The sequence below is a fragment of the Eumetopias jubatus genome, unplaced genomic scaffold, assembly GCF_037043125.1.
Source record: "Eumetopias jubatus isolate StellerSeaLion01/CBP00866 unplaced genomic scaffold, mEumJub1_p1.0 scaffold_11, whole genome shotgun sequence".
In the NCBI taxonomy this organism is placed as follows: domain Eukaryota; kingdom Metazoa; phylum Chordata; class Mammalia; order Carnivora; family Otariidae; genus Eumetopias; species Eumetopias jubatus.
Genome location: NW_028274817.1, coordinates 101278824 through 101299774, shown reverse-complemented (window position 1 = coordinate 101299774; position 20951 = coordinate 101278824). Strand labels below are relative to the sequence as shown.

General features: G+C 41.7%; 1 non-coding gene and 1 pseudogene across 1 annotated transcript; one reads left to right on the top strand and one right to left on the bottom strand.

Annotated features, from left to right (window-relative positions):
* The first annotated feature begins 424 nt into the window (after positions 1-424).
* On the top strand, positions 425-936 carry LOC114197584 (translationally-controlled tumor protein-like; annotated as a pseudogene).
* A 9840-nt stretch (positions 937-10776) lies between these two features.
* Positions 10777-10880, bottom strand: LOC114197611 (U6 spliceosomal RNA). The gene has a single exon (XR_003606928.1). It is a non-coding gene; the product is annotated as a U6 spliceosomal RNA (small nuclear RNA).
* Positions 10881-20951: the final 10071 nt, after the last annotated feature.

The following is a 20951-nucleotide window of genomic DNA, read 5'->3' as shown; positions in this document are numbered from 1 at the left end:
AGAAGCAAAGAAACTGAGTAGGATCATCCTCAGAGGGTCAAGGTCACCAAACTCCAATAGCCTACTTCCATTTGTTATTTTCCCAGGAAAACCGGAAATTTTTTGTCTTTTTTAAAAGATCTACATTCCCTTGAAAACATTCTCACTATTTTGCTTTTAATCTGACACAAAAATATAATTCCTTAAGCACTTGCCATGTTTTGGACACATTACGAAGCACTTTACATATTTTATTTCATTTATTCATTTCCACGACCTCATGAATTAGATACTAGTCATATCCCATTTTTAAAAATGAGGAAACTGAGCTTTCTTTTCACCTTCTCCACCCTCTTCCCAGCACTGCTCTGGCTGCACCACGTTTGCTCAGAGCTCCCGGCTCCTGTTAAGCTAGCACCACCATCCTTCCTCTCCAGCCACCATCATGATCATCTCCCAGGACCTCATCCGCTAGGATGAGATGTTGTCCACCATCTACAAGATCTGGGAGATGGCACAGGGGCTGTGCCTGGAGGTGGAGGGAAGGATGGTCAGGAGGACGGAGGGTAACACTGATGACTCGCTCACTGGGGGAAATGCCTCCACCTCCGAGGGTGGAGGTACAGAAAGCACAGTCATGCCTGGTGTTGATACTGTCCTGAACCATCACTGGCAGAAACCAGCTGCACCGAAGAAGCCTACAAGAAGTACGTCAGAGATGACATGAAATCGATCAAAGGCAAACTTGAAGAACAGAGGCCAGAAAGAGTAAAACCTTTTATGACAGGGGCTGCAGAACAAATCAAGCACATCCTCGCTAAGTGCAAAAACTACCCGTTCTCTGTTGATGAAAACATGAACCGAGATGGCATGGTTGCTCTGCTGGACTATTCTGGGGATGGTGTGACCCCATATAGGATTCCCTTTAAGGATGGTGTAGAAATGGAAACATGTTAATGAACTTGGCTATGACTTTGGATGTATCACCTGTTGCCATAAGAAGCTGCAGCTCTTCAGCCACACGACACCAGGACCTAGATGAATGGGACTGATGCCACCTTGAGCTCTTCATTTATTTCGACCTTGACCTATTTGGGGTGGAGCCATTTATTGAAAAAAAAAAAAGTAAATGTGTCAGGTAGGTTGTCTACAAATAAAATTCATTTAAGCTAAAAGAATGAGGTGGTGCCTGGGTGGTTCAGTCAGCTGAGCGGCTAACTCTTGATTTCAGCTCAGGTCATGCTCTCGGAGTCGTGGGGTCGAGCCCCACGTCAGGCTCTGCACCTAGTGGGGAGTCTGCCGGAGATTCTCTCTCTCCCTCTCCCCCTCCCCCTGCTCTCTCTCTCAAATGGGTAAATAAATCTTCAGGGAAAAAAATAAACAAATGAGGAAACTGAAGCACTTATACAGCTGTTAAGTAATAAAGCCAAGATTCAAATTTAGGTCAATCTGAAACCAGAGCTCAAAGTATGCAATCTTGTTAATACCTCTTTAAACTATGTTGTCATTCTACTAATGGTCTTTTGAGCAGAGAAATTTAGCTGCTTCATAAATATTACATTTTGGAAAAATGGAAAGTTCGCTGAAGGAAAATGTGAGCCAAGAGATCTCACGCTGTGATGTGTATAAAGTGCTGGATTAATGAATGTGTTACAGTGGCTGAGATTTCATTGTATTCAAAGGAGATTAAGATTTAAAAAATTATGATGGTAGCCTACCCTTGGATCTTTGCCTAATAAAACAGTCAAGTATGACTGAAGCAAAAAGGGTTTATACACCCCTCTCAGAGGGAGCTCAGTTCACATTGTGAAAAGTGAGTTACTGCAGAGATAAAAAGAATGTGTCTAGAGGAAGCCATTGTAAGCAGTGTCTTCTTCCTGCTGGGTCTGAGCCTTCACACAGATCCTGAGACCGTATCTCAAGACCTTCCTAAAAGCACCATTATGTGAATTAATAAATACATCATTGAAAAGTGAAATTAAACTAAAAGCCCTAGGAAAAGAAAATGAATACCCTAGGAGAGTGACTCTAGCTAAATTGGCCAACATAATTAAGTTCTAGCTTTTAGATCACTCCAGTTTGTCTGTCAATGCAGTATTGAATGGCTAACAAATTGGGGAGACATGGTCTTCACCCACAAGCTTCTGTTTATAAACACCAGATGTTTCTGGAACCACTACTTTCACTGGGGAGGTTTAATTTTGCCTTGCAGTTCAATAAGATTGGAGTAGTTGGAATATATTCTCAAAGCTGAAGTATTCCTGAGCTTATGGAACAACCAGTAACAAGTATACTTATCTTAAAAGTTGAGCTTCTGTGATGAGCAATTCTATGAATATTGAATGCCTTTTAACCTATATGATACCACCCTTGACTAATTTTTTTTTTTTTGGAGGGCCTAGGTTCAGTTTAAAGGATTTCAGTGTGAAGTACACCAATAGAAAGTTTTTTTTTTAATCTTAATTTAATTTTACTGTGTTTCCCCACTCCTGTGTATGTATGTGTGTGTATACACACCAACAATATCTTCTCTTAAAATAAACATAATACCAACAGAAGAAGACTTATTTCTACCTTCCTTACATGTGTAATTTATTTTTTAAATAGAAGTGTTAGCAACACCAAAAAAGTCTAACTTCCTCAAACCTGAAGATGCCTCCTGAGCCTTGGATTTTTATTTCCATTTACTCTGTTCCTGAGTCTCATCTGTGACTTAACATGGAAACACACACCTTGTTTGGCTTGCAGACTAAAAGAGACAGTTTTTGCCATGATCCCTTTAGCATTTATGTTAATGTGTCATTTGGATTTCTGTTGCTAGCAAAGCTGGAATAACAAACAGGGTCTGGATTGACAGGAACAAAGTTATGAAACAACAGTTTTCAAAACATTGGACATTAGACAATGAAGGACAATAATCCCTGAAAAACGGGAAACATGCTACGTAAGCCCTATGACTGCCCCAGAAAATTGAATCTGATAATATATAAAAAGGATAATACATCATGATCAAGTTGGGTTCACCCAGGAATACAAGGCTGTTTTTTTTTTTATTTTTAAATATTTTATGTATTTATTTGACGCAGAGAGATTGAGCACAAGCAGGTGGAATAGGAGGCAGAGGGAGAAGCAGGCTCCCCGCCGAGCAGGGAGCCCGATGCGGGGCTTCATCCCGGGACCCGGGGATTATGACCCAAGCCGAAGGCAGTTGCTTAACCGACTGAGCTACCCAGGCGCCCCCTAGAAGGCTGGTTTAACATTAAAAAGTAATCAGTAGAGGGCTGCCTGGGTGGCTCAGTCGGTTAAGCAACTGCCTTCGGCTCGGGTCATGATCCCAGGGTCCTGGGATCGAGCCCCGCATCGGGTTCTCTGCTCAGCGGGAAGCCTCCTTCCTCTCCCACTCCCCCTGCTCGTGTTCTCTCTCTTGCTTTGTCTCGAAAATAAAAATATAAGAGTTTTTTTTTAATTTTATTATGTTAGTCACCATACATTGCATCATTAGTTTTTGATGCAGTGTTCCATGATTCATCATTTGCGTATAACACTCAGTGCTCCATGCAGAATGTGCCCTCTTTAATACCCATCACCGGACTGACCCAACCCCCTTCCCCCCTCCCCTCTAGAACCCTCAGTTTGTTTCTCAGAGTCCATACTCTCTCACGGTTCGTCTCCCCCTCTGATTCCCCCCACCTTCGTTTTTCCCTTCCTACTATCATCTCTCTCTCTTTTTTTTTTTTTAACACATAATGTATTATTTGTTTCAGAGGTTCAGGTCTGTGATTCAACAGTCTTGCACAATTCACAGAGCTCACCATAGCACATACCCTCCCCAATGACTATCACCCAGCCACCCCATCCCTCCCACCCCCACCACTCCAGTAACCCTAAGTTTGTTTCCTGAGATTTAGAGTCTCTTATGGTTGGTCTCCCTCTCTGGTTTCATCTTGTTTCATTTTTTCCTTCCTTCCCTTATGAGCCTCTGTCTTGTTTTTCAATTCCACATATTGGTGAGATCATATGATACTTGTCTTTCTCTGACTGGCTTATTTCTCTTAGCATAATACCCTCTAGTTCCATCCACGTCGTTGCAAATGGCAAGATTTGGGGGGTTTTTTGATGGCTGCATAATATTCCATTGCGTATATTTACCATATTTTCTTTATCCATTCATCTGTTGATGGACATCTTGGCTCTTTCCATAGTTTGGCTATTGTGGACATTGCTGCTATAAACATTGGGGTAAAAGTACCCCTTTGGATCACTACATTTGTATCTTTTTTTTTAAAGATTTTATTTATGTATTTAATTGACAGAGAACACCAGCAGGGGGAGTCAGAGAGGGAGAAGCAGGCTTCCCGCCGAGCAGGGAGCCAGATGCGGGGCTCAATCCCAGGACCCTGGGACCATGACCTGAGCCGAAGGCAGTCGCTTAACCAACTGAGCCACCCAGGCGCCCCTACATTTGTATCCTTGGGGTAAATACCCAGTAGGGCAATTGCTGGGTCGTAGGGGTAGCTCTGTTTTCAACTTTTTTTTTTAAGATTTTTTATTTATTTATTTGACAGAGAGAGAGACAGCAAGAGAGGGAACACAAGCAGGGGGAGTGGGAGAGGGGAGAAGCAGCCTTCCCGCCGAGCAGGGAGCCCGATGCAGGGTCCTGGGATCGCCAGGACCCTGGGATCATGACCTGAGCCGAAGGCAGACGCTTAACGATTGAGCCACCCAGGCGCCCCTATTTTCAACTTTTTGAGGCATCTCCATACTGTTTTCCAGAGTGGTTGCACCAGCTTGCATTCCCACCAACAGTGTAGGAGGGTTCCCCTTTCTCCGCATCCTCGCCAACATCTGTCATTTCCTGACTTGCTAATTTTAGCCATTCTGACTGGTGTGAGCTGGTATCTCATTGAGGTTTTGATTTGGATTTCCCTGATGCCGAGTGATGTTGAACACTTTTTCATGTGTCTGTTGGCCATTTGGATGTCTTCTTTGCAGAAATGTCTGTTCATGTCTTCTGCCCATTTCTTGATTGGATCATTTGTTCTTTGGGTGTTGAGTTTGATAAGTTCTTTATAGATTTTGGATACTAGCCCTTTACCTGAGATGTCATTTGCAAATATCTTCTCCCATTTCTGTCAGTTGTCTTTTGGTTTTGTGAACTGTTTCTTTTGCTGTGCAAAAGCTTTTTATCTTGATGAAGTCCCAATAGTTCATTTTTGCCCTTGCTTCCCTTGCCTTTGGTGATGTATCTAGGAAGAAGTTGCTGCGGCTGAGGTTGAAGAGGCTGCTGCCTGTGTTCTCCTCTAGGATTTTGATGGATTCCTGTCTCACATTTAGGTCTTTAATCCATTTTGAGTCTGTTTTTGTGTGTGGTGTAAGGAAATGGTCCAGTTTCATTCTTCTGCATGTGGCTGTCCAATTTCCCAACACCATTTGTTGAAGAGACTGTCTTTTTGCCATTAGACATTGTTTCCTGCTTTGTCGAAGATTAGTTGACCATAGAGTTGAGGGTCCATTTCTGGGCTCTCTTTTCTGTTCCATTGATCTATGTGTCTGTTTTTGTGCCAGTACCATACTGTCTTGATGATGACAGCTTTGTAATAGAGCTGGAAGTCCGGAATTGTGATGCCACCGGCTTTGCTTTTCTTTTTCAACATTCCTCTGGCTATTCGGGGTCTTTTCTGGTTCCATACAAATTTTAGGATTATTTTTCCATTTCTTTGAAAAAAGTGGATGGTATTTTGATAGGGATTGCACTAAATGTGTAGATTGTTCTGGGTAGCATAGACATTTTCACAATATTTGTTCTTCCAATCCATGAGCATGGAATGTTTTTCCATTTCTTTGTGTCTTCCTCAATTTCTTTCGTGAGTATTCTATAGTTTTCTGAGTACAGATTCTTTGCCTCTTTGGTTAGATTTATTCCTAGGTATCTTATGGTTTTGGGTGTAATTGTAAATGGGACCAACTCCTTAATTTCTCTTTCTTCTATCTTCTTGTTGGTGCACAGAAATGCAACCCAAAGGACTCGACCCCAAAACTGCTAGAACTCATACAGGAATTCAGTAAAGTGGCAAGACATAAAATCAATGACTTTAAATTCTTTAGAAGCTCAGGGTGGCCTGGGTGGTTCAGTCAATTAAGTGTCTGACTCTTGATTTCGGCTCAGGTCGTGATCTCAGGGTCATGAGATTGAGCCCTGTAATGGGCTCCAGGCTGGGCGTGGAGCCTCCTTTAAGATTCTCTCTCTTCCTCGCCCTTTGCCCCTCCCCCCAGCCATGGAAAAGCATGAAATCTTGCCATTTGCAACGATGAGTATGGAACTAGAGAATATTATGCTAAGCACAATAAGTCAGAGAAAGACAAATACCATGTGATTTCACTCACACGTGGAATTTAAGAAACGAAACAAGTGAGTGAGGGGAAAAAGAGAAAAGCAAACCAAGAAACAGACTCTTAACTATAGAGAGCAAACTGAGGGTTACCAGAGGGGAAGGTTAAACAGGTGATGGGGATTAAGGAGTGTGCTTGTTGTGTTGTGCACAGGGTGATGGATGGAAGCATTGAATTGCTATATTGTACACCTGAAACTAATATAACACTGTGTTAACTGGAATTTAAATAAAAACTTTTTTAAAAGGTGAAGAGAATGCTACAAAAGATAGGAATAGAAGATACAGGGGCATTCGAAACCCCTAGACTCAACATAGAGTGCCCAAGGAAGATACCCCTCCCTGAAGGCTGAAATCCAAATCTTTTTGAGAAGTCAGGGTCATGACTAAGTGGATGAAAGAAAAGTCATTGTGGTGTCAAGCCAGTAGAAGTTGCCAGAAACCCACTGGTAACTTGCTAGAGAATATCTGTCCTCTAGGATTCCTGGGAAGCTGTTCACAGGGAGGTGTCTCACAAGAGGCACCCTGCTATAAAATCACTCCCGATGGGTGCCAGGGGAAACTTCAGGACAATAGATGCTGCCAGCTTCTGTGCACTGTGGGACCTGTGCACTAGTGAAGCCCAGCATGTAAATGGTCCTGCAGAGCAAGCCCATCAGAGCATGATGGGAAATCCTTTCCTCCTGCAGTGTCTCCTCAAACACCTTACAAAGCTTAACACTGCAGCTAGCAGAGGAGTTTCAAGAGTCCTGACCCATTTTCCCACCTGCAGGTGAAAAGGGTAAATTTGGACCTGAACATCAAGGAAGCAATAACTGGCACAGGAAGCGAGAAAGGAGGAGGAGAGGAGGCAGTGCACAAAGTGATGAAGACCTGGGAGATGACCATATAGCTCACCTCCCACATGCCTGCAAGGTTCTGAAGAACAAAGGAGCTGAGTGTTGGTCCTTCTCGGTCCTCCAGCCTTAGGATTTTGGATCAGTTACTATCTCTCTGCAGATAAAAACAGTTTATTTTTTTAAAAGATTTATTTATTAGAGAGTGCACACACCAGCACACAAGCAGGGGGAGGGACAAAGGTAGGAGCTGAGGTAGGAGCTCGATGCCGGAACTCGATCCCGGAACTCGATCCCAGGACTCTGGGATCATGACCTGAGCCAAAGGCAGATGCTCAACTGCCTGAGCCACCCAGGTGTCCCTAAATACAGTTTAATACTTGCTCTGGGTCCCACCTGTATTCCCTTCAGAAAACTATGGTGGGGCATCTGGGTGGCACAGTCGGTTAAACATCCAACTCTTGGTTTCACTCAAGTTGTGATCTCGGGGCCATGAGATCAAGCCCTGCGTTGGGCTCTATGCTCAGTGCAGAGTCCGCTTGAGATTCTCTCCCTTCCTCTCCCTCTGCCCCTCCTGCTCATGTGTGCGTGCTCTCTTTCTCTCTCTAAAATAAATAAACCTTAAAGAAGGAAGAAAGGAAGGAAGAATGAAAGGGAGGGGGAAGGAAGAAAGGGAGGAAAAAAGAAAGGGAGGGAAGGAGGGAGGACAGAAGGAGGAAAGGAAGAAAGGAAACTATGGTATCTCAGGTGGGAAGGAGTATCCCCATCCTCCACGGTCTTCACCTCACTGGCTGTATTTACAAGGTGGCTGAGGAGGGGCCGAGAAGGGTTTACCCAAAAGTGACAGCTTGAGCAGACTAACAGTATAGTCATTTACCCAACTTTCCCCTCCCCAGCAGGCAACCAAAAAGAAGAGGGGCAATGTAAGAAACATTTATTAAGCGTTCCTTACCCGGTGAGCACTTGTGTACACACTGGACGTGTACATATACATTTTATACACGTACATTTTACAGAAGAGGCATCTGAAAATTATTGACTTGTCCAAGTGGTAGGACTGTGACTTCAATTCCTCTCTTCTCATTCCGGTTCCAGAGTTCAGTTCACTAACCCACATGGAATACTGGCTCTCCACAGGTATCACCAAGATAGCTTGTTGATAAGATAAAGCTGGGTTTACCCTTACTGCAGTGAAAGACAGCAACCTTGACAGAACTTTGGGTAGGGAGGTGAAGCCAGGATGTTAGGAGATATTCTAGTCTGGCTTAAGGAAGGCCTTTCAGTGAGGAAGTCTTGGTTAGGATTAGGTAAGGATGGTGATGTCATAATTTAGGATTGGTGACCCCAACGAGGTGAGGATTTTTAAGGCAAGGAATTCAGAGTCTGGCAAGGAGCAATGTGTCTTTCAGGAAGTTCCTGGAATGAGCAATAAAGTTATTTGCAACTATTATCTTCTGGGGCAAGAATCTGCTGAGACAGCAAGTTAAGGCGAAGACAGCAAAGTATGAAGTAATAAAGTCACATTACTGAGTGTAGACAGTAAGCTCTTTGGGTGTATATGGTTTAGGTTGTCATCCATAAAGGTTTTTCTTTTCTCTTTCTTGATGGTCACATTCAAGCATGATGTATGACAAATTATTCTGTTAATGGAATGATCATTAACCAATTTCAATATTAAGACCACTCAGCATAATAACTAGCTCTTGTGTAGTCCTTTCTATGTGCTCTTTGTATCCTAGCTCATTTAATCATTTTAACTCTGTGGGTAGGTGGTATTTTCGTCTACATTTTATGGATGGCGAAGTGATGCACGGAGAAGTTAAGTAACTTACTCCTGTTCACAGTGCATTAGGCAATTGAGCTGGGATTTGAACCCAGGCAGTCTAACTCCTTTTTAGGACCTAATTACTAGTATACTAGTATACTAATTATTCCATGTTAGGGTTTTACAGTTACCGTTCCTTCAAATCATCTGCAATTCATATCATTCAGATCAGAGAGGTGATTCAAATTAATCTATTGCCCAAGGTTATCCAGTTAATAAGTTATGGCCTTCAAACTAAATTTGCAGACTTCCTCACCTGAGTAATTCTTTTCCCCACCCCCCACTCGGTCTTCTATAACTACCTCTTGATTTCCAAAGAATAATTAACAAATCCATGGGGCGCCTGGATGGCTCAGTTGATTGAGTGTCTGCCTTGGCTCAAGTCATGATCTCAGGGTCCTGGTATCGAGCCCCGTGTTGGGCTCCCTGCTCAGCAGGAAGCCTGCTTTTCCCTCTCCCTCTGCCTCTGCCCACAACTCGTGTTCTCTCTCTCTCTCTGTCAAATAAATGAATAAAATCTTTTTTAAAAATCCATTAGTATTGTCCAACAAAGACAAAATACACCAAAAAATCTAGTTCTGTATTAAGTTAGGGATCTCTGCAAGTTAGAGCAGGGACTAAATTCTAATTGCTTCTGTACAATAGAATAAGAAAAAAAGACAGAAGTTTCCTGTTCCCCTAGCTTTGGAGTAGCTTCACTAAATGACTTTCATTAAAAGAAGTGACTGAGGGGCGCCTGGGTGGCTCAGTCGTTAAGCGTCTGCCTTCGGCTCAGGTCATGATCCCAGGGTCCTGGGATCGAGCCCCACATCGCGCTCCCTGCTCTGCGGGAAGCCTGCTTCTCCCTCTCCCACTCCCCCTGCTTGTGTTCCCTCTCTCGCTGTGTCTCTGTCAGATAAATAAATAAATAAAATCTTTAAAAAAAACAAAAGTGACTGAAAGTAATCATCTTTGACTTAGAACAAATATTTAACTTTTATAATAGAAATGTAAACAGAGCAATGATTTGCGATTTCTCAACATGTTCCTTCTTGCTGAAGGACATTTAACTAGTTTTGACCTATAGTCAGGATAAGCTTAGTGCACACTCAAAATTTCCAACAATAAGGACCCACAGACAAGAAAGATAAGCCTTGACTTAAACCTTATTTGGCAAAGAGAAAACAAAGCATGGCACCATTAAATTTCAAACGCTAAAGATTTTTTTTTTTTTTGCTCTTAACTCAGGAAATAAAGCTTTAGAGGAGTCATTAGGGTTGACCTTCTTTTATTCTTTAACAGAATAAAACTCTTCTTTCTTTTAGTTGATGTGCCTTTTGTTCTGGACTCCAAAGTTGATGGACAAGTTGATATACAGTCACTATGAGTGTGGGGGGGGGCGAACAAGAGATGTGTAACTTACAATTGCCAATAAAGATATAACCTTTCTTTGTTGTGCATTTCACAAGCATATTATATAACCTTTTGGGGATATGTCATCAGCACCAGCAACATATTTATTTTTTTAAGTTTTGATTTTTTTTAAGATTTATTTATTTATCTGAGAGAGAGAGAATGAGAAAGAAAGCACAAGCCAGGAGGAGAGGCAGAGGGAGAAGCAGGCTCCCCACTGAGCGGAGAGCCCAACGCAGGGCTCGATCCCAGGACCCTGGCCAGGATCATGACCTGAGCCGAAAGGCAGACGCTTAACCGACTGAGCCACCCAGGTGCCCCTAGTTTTTATTTTAACTCCAGTTAGTTAACATACAAAAATACGGAGCAGCTTGTGACTTTGCCTGTCATCCTTACACAGGGGCCATTCTAATCTCTGTAGCGTTCCCATTTTAGTCTATGTGCTGCTGAAGCGAGCACAACATATTTAAATAATATATGCTAACTGCGCAAGGATACATGGCTTTTTACTAAGTGCAGTTTGACTCGGGCTTTGTTGCCTCCCTTCTTTCCATATAATGGATAGAGAGGGAGGAAATGGGAGAGAGAGGCAGGGGTGACGGGAATGTTCTAGTAGGCCCGCTTGGAGAAAGGCACACATGTGCTCCCTGTTCATTGTCCCAACCCAGTACACACACCCACATTACATAAAGAGCCCCATGCAGATGAAAGGAGCTCTTAATGTTGCCCTAAAAAATGACATAGGAACTGTGTGTTTCTTAGTTGCCTTTCCCCGGATTTACGTGCCCAAAGCCATGCAAAATTTCCACGCCTTAGCCCACTCCAATCCCTCTTCATCCCCTGCTCTCCTGACATCATTTCCTTGTGAATCTACTACTGTGGAGGCTGTCACCTGAAACATTAGAGGTTTCTAATGTTTTTCACCTTTAAGCCAAATCAAAAAGAACATTACACCAGAGCAAACACCCCACATCAGTCAGCAAGTGAGTATTTGCTAAGAGACTGTGATGAGCCCACACCTTTACCCAATACCACGTAGATCAAATACAGGAAGTGCCCTCCCAAACAGGAGACTCTAATCCTGTTCTTTGCCAAAGAGGGAATCTCCTCTTTGGGACAGCCACCCGAGCCTTGAAGCTTTGCCCATCCCTCTGAAATGCAACTAATCAGCATTTTGTCTCCACTTTAAAGAGTGTAACTTTTGGAACTGGGAGTCCAAAGATAAGTACTTAAGTTCTGGCTTACTTCCCTCATAACCCATACCACTTCTCTAAGCAGATCACTCTTGTTCATGATTAATCTTTCCCATCTTGATTGCTCCATTTCAGATGGTGATTTTTTTTCTGACCTCATTTTCAAATTCCGAGTTGAATATTACCAATGCCACAAAATTAGAAGGGATGATTAACTTTAGGGGGGAAATTATTATATAATTGTTCACAAAAAAAATGTGCACTTGAGACCTTAGAAAAGAATGGATATTCCTAAGTGGTATGGTTTTGTTTTGTTGTACAGGTGGTTTCTCTTATTATCTTCAAATTAACTTTTACTGCTTAATTTTGCATGGAATTTCTGTTTGAAGTCAAATTGTATTCTCTGTCTCTTTTCCTACCTAAACCTCCAGAGTAGATATTGTATGTGTGTGTCTCTGTGTGTGTCACACATATACACCTCAAAAAAGTGTTCCTCACTCACACCATTTATCAGTGAAGAGTGATGAGAAGTATTTCAGCCGGGGTGCTCGTGAGTGGTAGAATTTTCTCAGGAAGCGTGCTGGGGATGTAGTACTGCGGTGACCTATTTTCACCCTAGGAATGTGGTTGTGTTGGTGGATGAAGAACTCCACAAAAGAGCAGAAGCACTGATGCGGACATAGGGCTGGTGAATATATCTGAAAAATTTTAAGTGGGGGAGGGGAGGTAAAGGATTTGAACAATTGGGAGTCCTCTTTGCTTCCAGGTTCAACAGCGTAGGTACAAAACTAGCTTAACAGGTTTTCCTTCAGGCTATAATAGACATATGGTCGGACTGAGATTATAAAGCCACATTCATCCTCTCCAGATAAATTACTAGCATTCCAGGGTGCCTGGGTGGCTCAGATGGTTAAGTGTCTGCCTTCGGCTCAGGTCATGATCCCAGAGTCCTGGGATCGAGTCCCGCATCGGGCTCCCTGCTCTTTGGGAGCCTGCTTCTCTCTCTCTCTCTCTCTCTCTCTCTCTCTCTCTCTCTCATGAATAAATAAATAAAAAAAAATCTTTAAATTACTAGCATTCCAGCCCCTGTGGCTCATGTTGGGACCATCCTTGCGTAGTCCCGGAAGTGGCCGGTGTCCTGACATTCTATGGTAGGCGGAATAATGGTTGTCCCCAAATGTCCATGTCCTGACCTCTGGAGTCTTCACGTGTGTATCCTTACATGGCAAAAGGGAATTGAGCTTGGGGGTTGAATTAAGATTGCTGATCAGTTGACACCATGATAGGGAAATTTTCCTGGATTATTCAGTGGGCCCAGTGTAATCACAAGGGTCATTAAAAATGGGGAAAAAAGAGTGTCAGAATGATGCCATATGAGAAAGATAGGACTGGCATTGCTCACTTTGGGTAAAAATGGCCCGAGTCCAGGAATGCATGCAGTCTCTGGAAGCTGGAAAGAGCAAGAACACAGGTTCTCCCCTAGAGCGCGCAAAAGGCATACAGCCTTGACAGCAGCTTGAGATCCATTTTGTCCTTCTGGCCTCACAACTGTAAGGTCATAAATGTGACCTTGAAATGTGAAGCCACCGAGTTTGTGGTCATTTGTTAGCGTAGCAATAGGGAAGTAAAACAGGCCCCATATGGCTCCTTGGCAACATTTTTTATTTACTTTTATTACCTTATTAGATTTTTTTACTTAAAAAAGAGGTTTTCTGTCCTTCTTCACCAATCCTGCCCATCTAAGGTTATAATGTAATACGTATTCTTCCCCAGGTTTTTTTTTTTTTTAAATGAAAAATTTCACTTTGCAACTTGCCTCTTTCACTTAAAATTCTATGGATGTTTTTCCAGGTCAGTTCAGATGTAACTCAATATAAAAGTTAAATGTTTATTCTTTTTATCAAAGCAATTAAAGAAAATATACAGAAAAGGACTAAGTTGAGACAAGAAACATAAAAAAATATTAACCCATGACTCTACAATCTGTGTAAAGTCTGCTGATAATTTTTAAATGTCATTAATAGATGTAAATATCTAGGTAGAAAATCCATACTGTACAGGTTAGTACAAGATACTTAAGTAAAAGCTTTCCTCTTTTCCTTCTTCCATATTTGTCTTTCCAAAGGTAACTACTCTTCAGGGTTTCTTGTGTTTTCTTTTAGGATTTATGTACGTGTGTGTGTTTGTGTATGTGTCTCTCCCACACATATCGGAGACCATTCATGATTGTGTATCTTGCTTTCTTCCTCTTAGTTTATGTTACAGATCTTTCCCAATGTGACATACGCAATTTCATTTTTAGTGGTCATATAGTATTCCATCTGAAGGCTATTCCCAACTTATTGAACCAGTTTCTAATTAATGAATGCATTCATGATTTCTTTTTTCCCTCTATAATATGTTGTAACGAACATCCTTTTGAATACACTTTGAAGAACTTTTGCAAGCATACATCTAGGGTATGTTTCTAGCAGTGGCATTTCTGGATGAAAAGTACATTTAAAAGATTGTTGGCTATTGCCAAACTGCCCTTCAGAAATCACTGCATCTACTGACACTCGCTCCATCACAGTATGCAATGCCCATTTCCCCAAACTCTCACCATCACTAGATACCATAATATATTTTTAATTTATTACTAACCCTATAAGTGATACATAGCATTTCATTGTTTTGATCTTCATTTCTTTATGAACAGGATTGAGGTAATAATACTTCTTACATTGAGTTGCTCTGTTTGATGATTCACACGTTCATTGGGAGGAATGACAAATCTGTTTATAACAAAATAAGTACTGTTTGTATATAATCTAAAAATCAATTTGCAACTGACAAGTTCTGTGACGTTGAGCAAATCTCCCTGGGCCTCAATGTCCTCATTCTCACAATTAGACTGTACTAGATGATCTCTAAGAATACATCTAGTTCCAAGTCTACGGGTTGAGTCGATACAAGAAAAAAGGATCAGGGGCACCTGGCTGGCTCAGTAGTAGAGCATGCGACTCTTCATCTCAGGGTTGTGAGTTTGAGCCTCATGTTGGGTGTAGAGATTACTTAAAAAAAAATAATAAAACTTTTAAAAAAGAAAAAAGGACCAAAGGTATCACAATTACAAACAGTAAATGTCTAAGTCCATTTGGGCTGCTATAACAAAATACCATAGACATAGTTTATTAAAAAAACATTTATTTCTCACAGTTCTGAAGGCTGGGAAGTTCAAGATCAAGGCACCAAGATTCATTGTCTGGTAAGAGACTGCTTCCTGGTTCATATGTCTTCTCACTAAAACCTCACATGGCAGGAAGGACAAGGGAGCTCTCTGGGGACTTTTATAAGGGCCCTAGTCCCATTTATGAGGGCTCTGTCCTCATGACCTAATCACCTCCCAAAGGCCCCAGCCCCAAACACCATCACATTGGGGATTAGATTTCAATATATGAATTGGGGCGGGGGACAGAAACATTCAGTCTATAGCAATAAATAAGCCACAATGTATAGATGTTTTAAAAAATTGAGAATAATAACGCACAGCCCCAGGGAGAGTCTTATTTATCCCTGACTTTTTAAATGTATTTTCATATTTTTATGTTTTAACTTTACAGTTAAATGGTATAGAGCCAAACCAAAATGTTTAAATGAGGGGAGAAACCCTCGTTTAAAAATTATTTCTTCTTTAGCAACAGGGTCCTTTCCAACTCGGTGGCTTATACTGTGATTTTTTTTTTTATTATGTTCAATTAGCCAACATATAGTACATCATTAGTTTTTGATGTAGTATTCAATGATTCATTAGTTTTATAAGGCTGGTACCAACATTGTTCAATTGTATCAACTGTTTTACATAACATTATTTTATGTATTTACTTCCACAGATTTATATAGTTGTGACATGTCATTTCTATTGGGAATATTAATTCATTGCCCAAACATATCGCAGTTGGCCTAGAAATTTCCCTGCGGTGGTTTTTCAGATGCTTTCCAATTTCAACTAGAATTCTATTAGCCAAGTATAAAAATAGCTTTTTTTCACGCAACTCTGTCAACAATTGATTTATTTTTACTAATTAAATACAGTTAAGATGACACTGCATAGTTGCTCTAGTTCACACAATTTGAAATTCTTCTGGAAGCTTAACTTTTGAATAACATTTGATTTATTTCTTCTTACATAACCGTACATTCATATTCTTAGACCATGCTTCCATTAGAAAGTAGTTACTCCATTTATAAACCAGTATCTCTCTTGCTTACGTATTTTGGGGCTAAAATTTCTGTTCCTACACATCAGTCACAAGTATCTTTCTCACTCAGTTGTTTTTCATTTTATTATTCTTCATTGTGGGAAAACATTTCACTTCTTATTAGGTCTATTTCACCACAAGTATTTTTATTACTTTAATTCTCAAAAAATTACCTCCCTTCTACAACTGACTTAAGATCTGTGATTGCACTTTCTTCTAGCTTTGTCTGTGGATGGCTTTTTAGTATTTAACTCTTTAACTAATTTGAAATATCTAGGATGTGATACAGGTTATTTCTGTGAATTTATTTTTCTCCGTTTTCATATTATTTTTCTGTAACACATTTACTAGTGTTCATTTTTATTACTTTGTGTCACTTGACATGCCATATATTGACATCTTAAAAATGTTAGTCTACTCTTTAATGCTATTCTACTTTATCATTCTATTTTCTCTACTTAGGATAGTACCAGAAATTTATGACAATCGTTTAAAGTTTGGCAGAGTAAATCCTACACTGTTATCTTTTCTTCTAAGAATATTGCTTGGTTGCATGTTTTTCCGTAAAAAGTTTACGGATAGTCAAGTTCTCTTAAGCACTCTGTTGGAATTTTAATCAGTAATGAATTAAATCTCAAAATTAACTTGTGAGATACCTTTTTTATTATATTATCTTCCCAAACAAGAGCACATATATTTCTTCTTGTGCTCAGGATTCTTGTTTCTGCTGTTAAAGTTGTCCATTCCTCTTTTATAAGTTACAGATGTCCCTCATCAGATTAGTAGCAAACAGTTAACGTTTTTATTATCCCCAACATTTCTGAAGCATGGATCATGCAGACTTTGTTTTCACCACCCAGTCACTTAACATTTTGTTCTTTACACAGCAGTTTCCTATCCATCATCTCATTTGAGACTCACACCAACCCTGTGAGACGGGTCAAGTTCCAGACTTGTGACTCCAGAGATGAACACATGTAAGAAGTTAGCCCAAGGCCAGTAACTGCTGAAAATAAGTCTCAAGCTCCAGTCTAGAACCCTCTCCATTTCCATTTTGGATTGAGTAAGAAAACAGTGAAGGGGCGCCTGGGCGGCTCAGTCTGTTAAGCATCTGCCTTCGGCTCAGGTCATGATCTCAGTGTCCCAGGATTGAGGCCCTGGTCGGGCCCCTGCTCAGCGGGGAGTCTGCTTCTCCCTCTGCCCCTCCCACCCCTGCTTATGCTCTCTCAAATAAATAAATAAAATCTTTAAAAAAGATTTAAAAAGAACACAGTGAAATGCCACATGTTTTCTTTGTTATTATTATTCCTTACTGTCATTTCCTTTAGATCAGTAAAAATTCATGAAGGCTCACATGGTGCAGGAAAAAGCACAGAAATCCTGGCATCCATTTATTACTGTTGTGCTGATAAGCAAGGCTTAAAATCCTTGAGCTTTGTTATTTTCTCTGTGTAGTCGGAATACCACCTGTCATGTCCATTTTGCGAGGTTTTAAAGATAAAATGGCAGCATGTGTATGAAAACCCCAAAGAAATGTTCCCAAGGCAAAAATCACCAAATTTCCCTTAGTCAGAATTTTTACATAGAGAGTGAGGAGTGACCTCCAAGCTTCCTTCCTACGCAAATATTCCATCATTCGAGGCTGTGAATTAGGGGAGCAATTTATATTTAATTTAAGGTACAATATTCTTGTTTGATAATTGCAGTTTCCATCTTTTACTGATGATGGCAGTGCTTGTCTCTGTAGACACCAAAACTTTTGGAGTTAGAACAATCTTGTTAGATTTCACAAAACCTTTATTAGGTCTGCTACAAGTTGTATAAGGCACGTGTGTATTTTGTAAGTGGAAATGAAGTGAAACTTTACTTTACGTTAGAATATAGTAATAGCCTTTTTTTTTTTTTTTTTTTTTTAAGGGGCACCGTTAGGATGGCCCTGGCCCTGAAGTTAGAGTTCCTGTCAGGTGATTTGTGCAACTCTGAGCCAATTCTGTACACTAGGAATGTTACAACATTCTTCTTGGCTGCCATCACTGCATCCACGTCAGTTCTTTAAGTAGGTTAGAGGTCATGCTGCGCATAGACACCCCCTTTTTTATTGCCTATGTGAATGGCAGTGTGAACCTTTATTTCTTTTTAAGGATTTTATTTTTAGACAGAGCGTGGGTGAGGGAAGGGTCAGACGGAGAGAATATCTAAGCAGACTCCCTGTTGAGCACGGAGTCTGTCGGGGGGTGGGGGGGCTCTGTCCCTCGACTCATGAGATCAGGACCTGAGCCAAAACCAAGAGTCGGGTGCTCAACCAACCAACTGAGCCACCCAGAGGCTCCAGCAGTGTGAACTCTTAAAAAAAAGTACAGTCCATGGAAAGGATTAAGATGCTCTGGTCTACCTGCTAGACACTGGATTTTGTGTACTTTCATAAGCAGAGGTAGTCTTGGGGGAAAATTTGTGAAGGTTGTGTCATTTATCCTCCAGCTCCTATCTTTTCTTCTAGATCCTCTCCTTGACCTTTTGCCCAGTTTCCTTCTATCGGGAGGAGCCAGATCTGAGAGGCAAAATGTAGAGGAAAGAGCTCAGCTCTGGCATCAAAAAACTCTGCTACTTTTAATTTGATTGACCCCAGATTGACCTGGTTTCCTCAATGATAAACGAGGATGAATGATCGCTTATTGAAGGTTGCCAGAAAATAAAACAAATAGGGAAGTATTTATGTAACTTACACATTTCGGTTATTAATGTACCAAGATCTGAGCATAAACATTTTATGTATTGCTCCTTACAAGTAATTTGTGAATAACCCCAGGGTCTTTGCACATGCTGCTGGCCGTGCTGGAATGACTTCTGCCTTTTACCCTCAGGATTCAGGTTCTAGAAGGCTGGTTCGAATTCCCCTCTTAGAGGCTCCAGTAGCACTTATGCTTACTTCTGTTTGGTCTTTATCACATGTTGCAGTTCCCATTTACCAGTCTGCGTCTCCCTCTAGACAAACTAAAGTCTTTTGAGAGCAGACACTTTGAGGACATGCATTTTCATAGGTCCAGATAAAATACGGGACATCCAATAGATACTGAGCACACAGGGAAGAGGAGAAATAAGAATGGATAGGACAAATATAGGTAAAATGATAATACAAGACAGACTATGAGATGCACTCTGGGAGGTAAAGTAGGAACGGGTCTTATTTGCTTGAGGAATCCACTTCATGGAAGAAGTGGAACTAGAGATAGGCTTTGAAGGATGATAATAATTTGACAGGCAAACACTGAAGAGACAGCGTCCTAGATGGTGGGAGCAGCCCAGTCAAAGGCACAGAATCGGGGAAGGAGCAGGCCGTCTTTGGGGGGAATGGAAAGCCCACTCATTGGCAGGGGTAGAGTACAGATGGGGAAGTTGTGGGGGGTGTGGCTGGAAAGGTAAACAAGAGCTTACTCTGAATTCCCAGATGAGGAAGTTGAAAGAGTTCCCACCACTGCTGGGCCCTTGTCCATGCCTTCCCCTAAGTGCTCAGAACAAGTTCCTCCCCCTTTACCCCTAACACTTCCAGTCAGGCCCCAGCCTCCTTTCTGCCATTAGTAACTAGCTTACATCAGGAGCCTCTTCTGGGACTATCAGAGTAAACCCCTGCCAGTGATTTACTCTCATTGCCTTTTCCTCCTACCATCTGTTTGGCATCAAAAAAAAAAAAAAAAAAAAAAAACCCTTCTGTTGTTATCCTTACTTACTAGGTCTTCTGACTTTGTCACCTTGATTTAAACACTCAGAATCTATGGACATCAGGCTGCTCTGAATTTTACTTTTTTTTAATGGTGACATGATTTCGACGTGATCCATACATGACGAATCAACTGATAAGGTGAAACATGATAAGTCGCCAACTGAGTCACTTGGACAAGGGGTATGGTGGGTTGGGTGCAGCAAGCAGTGGGTTTGCAAGACAAAAAAGCCATGCGAGCTAGCAGGATCGGTCCATGGGTTTTTTTTCTTTCTTGCCATGCCCGGAGGACCGTCAATAACCTTGTATCTCTGACCCTAGCCAAGCCTGACCAAAGCAGACCTTCTGGGGCCTCGGGCCAGAAGTAGTCTTGTCCTGTTCGCCTTGGGCCAATGCTTGCTGTCATGCTAACACCTTGCCTCTGACCTCTTCAATGTTGGCCAGATGTATGACTGTATATCTGTGTTGCTTTTTCTATGTGCACAGCAGTTTGCTCATTCCAGGGAGTACAGCTCTTCCCTGAACAACCTGGCTGGCCCTCTCCACTCTAGGGCCATAACATGGCCTAAAGATTGCAGCTGTGGCACCATATCGGATGTTCTGGAATAATAGTTTTGATCCAGAGCCAGCCACTATCTGCCATCTCTCTTTAAACTGCCCTTCTGACTGCTGACAATCTTATAGATTCCTATAGATAAGTTAGTTCCTCTAGCCCTTGGACTCCTCTCTTCCAGCTCATCACCAATCGTCACCACCACAATCATCTTTGTGGGGCCAAAGATGAGCATGTCAAAGACATGAAAAGGGAAAAGCGTACTAGGTTGCAGTGCTGGCCCCAATTTTTCACCCCTACCAGCAGGCGGGCAGTTGCTATGGTCTCATCTTGGGTGGAGTAATTTCCTGCCACTTGGACTTTGGGCTTGGCCATGTAACTTGCTTTGGTGAACGATATCTGGATGGAAGTGCCACTGTGACAATTTTGAGCCTAGGCCTTAACAGGCCTTGCACATTTCCATTTGTTCTCTTGCACTTATGCCATCTCCATAAGATGAACATGCCTGAGAACAAGCCATCTTGACCAAGGGAAAAAAAGAACACACATGGAGCAGAACCACCCTACCCAGTATGCGACATGCAGTGAGAAAAAGGGCCACCCTAGCTGCCACATCATGAAGCTGTGACATCCAGCTGAGCCCGGCCTTGATCAGCAGGACCTCAGGCAAACAGCAGATGCACAAAGACTTCTTGCCTACCCTATCTGTCCTGTGTCACCACTGCTGACCAGATCAGGGTGACCACTTGATTAAAGGGAAGCAAAAGGTACATGAGATGAGCCAATCAAAGCATCTTTTCGAGGGTTTGTATATGGAAGCAAATTGTA